This window comes from Acinonyx jubatus, chromosome E2 (assembly GCF_027475565.1).
Source record: "Acinonyx jubatus isolate Ajub_Pintada_27869175 chromosome E2, VMU_Ajub_asm_v1.0, whole genome shotgun sequence".
NCBI classification, from domain to species: domain Eukaryota; kingdom Metazoa; phylum Chordata; class Mammalia; order Carnivora; family Felidae; genus Acinonyx; species Acinonyx jubatus.
In genome coordinates, this window is record NC_069396.1 from 24,791,248 (window position 1) to 24,797,247 (window position 6,000).

A 6,000-nucleotide genomic window follows, 5' to 3' on the forward strand; every position below is an offset into this window, starting at 1 on the left:
AATTCCAGTTTGTTAGCTCTTGCTAGGAATTTCTTGGCTATCTAAATATCACTTGCTTCCCTGCAGAGGACGGCAGTGCTAAAGGCATAGCCATGGGCTGGCATCTCAGGGGTCATTTGAACATTGAAGGTCAATGAAGTTAGATCTGGGCTTGGTAAAATTGGCTCCAGGTCAAACAGTGGCAGAAAAAGATGATATTATCTCTGGCCGAATTTTTACTTGTGCAATGTAAATAAGAGAGGTGAGAGCCCTACTCTACTTGTAAGCAATCAGTATCCTCCCTGAACCATTTATCACATACACTCTGAGAACCATATGGCAACATTGACTCACTGATCTAATTCTTTGTCCACACAAAGAATTTTCTGACAAGTAGAAATCTAACTCAAGAGGGTCTGAATTCCTAGTCATTGAAGGTATTGAAGAGGGCATGTCATAAAAATTCAAGGTTCAGATGGTCATGGCAGCCACTAGATGACCTTGGGGTACCTGGCCCTGAACTTCTATCCTGTATCTCTTAGTAATCTCAGGTCATGATGAACTATATTCCAACACCTAAGTGAGATCTTTTTTTCCAAGGTCCTTATCTAGCCACAGATACTACTGTTACCAACAGTCCAGCTAGCAATCCTCCAAAAGTAGGCCCTGATACCAGACTTGAGTACAAGTAGGTTACTTGGTTAGTGCAGGGAACACTGACAGGATATGAGGAAGTGACACAGGGATGGAAGTCAGCCAAAGAAGAATATGTCACTTAGCCGACTAAATGTGGGCAATTGGAGTGTTCATCTCAGGAGAGAAAATCTGGGTAACAGTACAACACTCAGGCTTTAGACATTCCGTATGGGTAAGGAAACAAGTGTTTACATACCATGAGCTATAGGCCACTGTTTTAGGGTTGCTCTGGCATAATGTCCTTTCTCTGGCACTTCTAGACTTTTGTTGACTGGAGCAAGTGGCTGTCCATGCTTACTGAAAGAAGGTTCAAACACTGATAGGTAGACAGTGGCAAAGGGGAGCTATCTACAGTAAAGTCTGAGGAATATGAGCCAGCCACTGGCAGGTCCTCCACATGCATTGTACCACATATTTTCTACGTCTCACATGCTAACTTCCAGAAAGTGCCTCATTTACCCAAATAGGAACAACTATTAACCTAACTCTCCTAGAATTATGTTTTTCCTGATCGTGGTCACTCTGTGTTCTGGGCTTTTCAAGCTGCACCTGGAGTTTTGTGACAAAACAGGTACTACGAATGTGTATACTGAGGAAGGATGCTCCACATAAGGAGCCAAACAATTACAGCCTTCAAAAAGTATCTTGCATTCAATACTGTATTTTAAGAATAATCCAATGTTATTTCTTTTCTAAAACAATGTGTTGAATTAGAGATAAAAATAAAAATATCTTAAACCTTTGTGATCCCCAAAGTCAAAGAAAGTAACAATTAATATTTGGGTATATTTTCCTTTTCTCTTTCTCTCTGTCACTCTCTCCCCTCCCTCCCTCCCTCTGTCCCTCACTCCTTCCCTCCCTCCCTCCCTCTGTCCCTCTCTCTCTCTCACACACACACATTAATTGAATTTACCTGAGAAAAACATGAATTTAAATGAGTGCAATTAAATCAAGTTTAGTTATGCATAAAGAATCAAAATATATCCAAGCCCAAGAAAGACACCCAAACTACAAGCAGTAGAATCTTTCTGTTGAGATCAGAATATGACTATAGAATTTTGATTCAGAGGAACCAGATGGTTAATTTCCCATTTTCCAAAAAAAATGAGTACTTTTGAATGCCTGGTACATATGTTAATATGTAGTGATTGCCAAGATCACCCCCAGGAGAAAAATGCCAAGTGAAAATAGCATGTACATTCTCTCATTTGTGTGACAAAATATAAACATGGACTTATATACTCACAACTGATTTCATATGGAGATGGTATTTCTAGAAACACAGAATTTTTATTTTACTTTTATTTTGAAACTCAGAGAAAAATCAAAGAATAGTGAAAATGAGGTTTTCCTGAATTATTTGAGAGTAAATTGCCCCAAACCCTTGAATAATTAAAGTTATTTTCTGGGGCACCTGGGTGGCTCAGTCCATTAAGTGTCAGACTCTTGGTTTTAGCTCAGGTCATAGTCTCATGGTTTGTGAAATCGAGTGTCAGGCTCTGCACTAACAGCATGGAGCCTGCTTGGGATCCTCTCCCTATCTCTGCCCCTCCCCACCTCAAAATAAACAAGCATAAAAAAATTATTTCCTAACACTGAGGACATTCTCCTACACAACATAATAGAACCGTAACAATTAGGATATTAACTTTGCTGTATTATTACTATTTAACCTTCAGACACCTCCAGTTTCACCAGTGTCCTCTTCAAGTTCTGCCAGTTATCCCAACAAACATCCTTCAAACAAAATGTATGATCCAGAGTCTTACATTGCATTTAGTTGTCATCTTCTATTAATTTCCATTGATCTGGAACATTCCTCAATCTTCTCTTGACTTCTATAACCACATTTCTCATAGGCCAGTTACAATGCAAACTTTCTCTCAGTTTAGGTTTGCCTAATGTTCCCTCATTACTAGAATTAGGTGATGTATCTTTGACAACAAGATCATAGTAGTAATGCTGTGTTTTCATTGCATCCTGTCAGAAGGCACTAAATTTCAATGTATTCTATTACTGGTGATGTTAATTTTGATCATCTGATTAAGGGGGTGTTTCCAGGCTTCTCCATTATAAAGTTATTTTCCCATTATAAATAATAAGTATTTTGGGGAGAGAGATTATGAGATTATACAAATCTCATTCCTCATCAACCTTTCAATTAATTTATCCATATATTTATATCACTATGGTCTTAGGGATTCTTCTTATTCCATGAGTTTTCATCCATTACTTTCATTATTTAATGTGATGCTAAAATCCACGCAGATTTGACCAGAGGGAGCCCGTTTAAGCTGGTGTCTGTTTATTTTTATATGCTTTCATCATTTTTTATTTTCTGGCTTATTTTTTCCTGCTTCAGGCTTGGAATCAGCCATTTCTCCAAGGTGTGTTGATTCCATTTGGTAGAAATTACATTTAGAAACCATGATGTGGGCGCACTAGGTATATTATTTGCCATTGGGTATCATAGATAACAGGCTCTTTGAGTGGACAGGGCTAGAAATACATTCACACACACATGCGAGCACACACACACACAAGTCTCACATTTATATTTATATCCAATCTTTATCTCTATCTTTTAAAAACTATAAGCTCACATGAATATCTTCCAATTCAACACCAGGGTTTATCACAGGTTTTTTTTTTCCTTTTTGCATTTAAAACACTCTTATCTGACAGTGAGAAACCAGGCTTCTATTATAATTAACATTTGATTTCATAATCTGTACTCTACAAGTAACCAATCTCTCTTCTGGCTAACCCATGTGTATGGTGGAGATCTGCTCGTTACATTCCTGCTGTGGCTCTCACTATGTACATGCCCTACTACCCTCCCTCTTGGAGTCTTATACTCAAATCAAGTAGGATCCTTACCCCTGGCACAGAATGAATCTTCATTTTGCTGCAGCTCTAATGAATGCATTGGACCATTGGAGAACCTCTGACCTCCTCAGGATGTCTGTCTTGTGTGGCCCCATCTAATGATTTTAGATAATTATTCAAGAGAAAAGGGAGGGGAGGGAGGAAGAAGAAGAGCTAAGGAACTCAACTGAAGTTGCTGCTAGAGAGGAGAATTAAATATTCAAAGATGAGAGAGTGCTTTAATTTTTTAGTATATACCCTTTCTAAAATTTGATAGCTTCACATAAATGATATCTTACATTACTTTTCCAATTTAAAAGTTAGGTGAAAAGAGTTTAATGGATGAATATATGTAATCTAAACATTTTAACTGATCAACAGTAATCATTTTTATTATGAATATATAGTTACAGAATTATGTTCTTACATGCTTCCTCTTAAGCCACTACAAATGTTTTACTTTATAGGAAGACAGGAAGGAAGGAAGGAAGGAAGGAAGGAAGGAAGGAAGGAAGGAAGGAAGGAAGGAAGGAAGGGAGGAAGGGAGGGCGAGAGTGAGAGTGAGAGTGAGAGTGAGAGCGAAGGCAAGCAAGCAAGAAACAAAGAAAGAAAGAAGAGAACCTGAAAATGGTACCTCTAAGAACTTAGTAGTGATAGAGCATGTCTCCTAAATAAATCACCCCTGAGATTGATTCAAAGCCTACTGTACATTATAAAGGGTTATGCATAAGGAGGCATTGTTTTTATTCAGTAAGGGACCACTAAACTGTCTAGTTCATGTGCTCCTGACCACAGTGGTGCAAAGTAGGCAGAAGTGATTCAGTTCTCAGGTTTTCATGTCAATTTGGCTCCAGAACCCAAACACAGGTCATTCAAATGACACCACACATGGCTATTTAGAGTCTAAGTGATCTAAACTTACAGTGTTTTAAACCTCAGCAAGCTACCCAGGCTCCCCTTATGTTATTACTCTTCTGTAAGAAATTAAAACTTCTTCATAAATAAGAAACTGCCAATACCAAAAAATAAAGTGCCTAAGAGATATCTACCATAGAAGAAAAAATTTATAAATATTCATATTTTACAGAGCAATCAAGATGTTGATGTTAATATTAGAGCAATAACTTTAATTGTATTTCAGCAAACGGATGCCAATTAGGAAACAAATTATCTCATAGAAGCATGTCTTGCACACAGTTTTGCCCTGAAGGTAAGCCGAGGGCTACGCCAGCTTTCTGAATTTTAATGCACAAGTGAACACCTCCAAAATTATTAAAATTAAAAATGAGCATTTAAAAGCTTTAAATTATGCCAAAAAATAAATGACAGCTGCCTGCTTACTGGTAAAGGCAGAATATTTTCTCCTATAGATGGAAAAAGAAAATCACTTCTAAGAAATATTAAAAGAGGGCCATTTAGGCTGTGATTCCCCCATCGTTTCTGATCAAGAACTTAGAATTATAAATTGCCATGCAAACCTCATTTGAACTTTCTAAACTCTTTAAAACTCCACATTGCTGAAAATACCAAGGTTTCACTTCAGATTTCTCTTTCCCTATCCAGAAAAGTTCCAATGTGAAGATCCAATAGGATAAAAGATATGCATGAAAAAACACATTTGTTCAAAGGGATCCAGGAGAGTCTAGGAAATTGCTGATTTTTCAAGGTGTCCAGAAACTCTGATGCATCTAATTCTGGTGTAATATCTCTCACAAGTTAAGACTTACAGGCTAGAGCAGGATCTGTCCTCTGAATACATGCTGTAGAATTTGCCTGCCTCAGAAAGACTTTGAGCATCCCAGGAGCTGGTCTTCCATTTGAGCTTTCTGTTTATTGCCATGACAAGTTGCTCACATTCTTGATATTGCATGGATCATGGTGCCGTGTGAATGTTTGACCAGAATGGTCTCCCTTACTGGGATAGAGGCATCTCACAAGAATGCCTTATTTTTACACGCGTATCTGTGTTTTTAGCAGAACCTGGATTAGTTCTGAGTAAAGGGTAAGTCAGATGTCAGCTGAGATCTCCCTGGCTCCTCAGTTTTTATGTAAGTTTATCTGGAACACCCCTGTTCATGACATGGTGAAGTCAACAGCCTCCTTACATTTAAGAAAGTTCCTAGGAACTTATTTTTCCACGGACCCTTTTGTTTCTGAATTCACACCTCTGAACATGTGTGTTCAGACATGACCTAATACACTGGTTTCAACAGACACAATTCACTTACATATTTTCCCATGAATAGAGTAGACTTTACTGGGGTAGCATTATGCTTTGCCTGCCCAAGTGAATTAAGTCTCACCTTAGGCATTCCTGTCTTAAAACAATCTTGCCAAAATCCCTGTCGTGGGCTGCATGTGCATCCTCCCCTGGTCCCTCTCCTCTTCTCCCTCTTTCCCATTTTCCCCTTTACCCCCAAAAGCCACACTCAAGAACAACAAATTTATCTCTCTTTT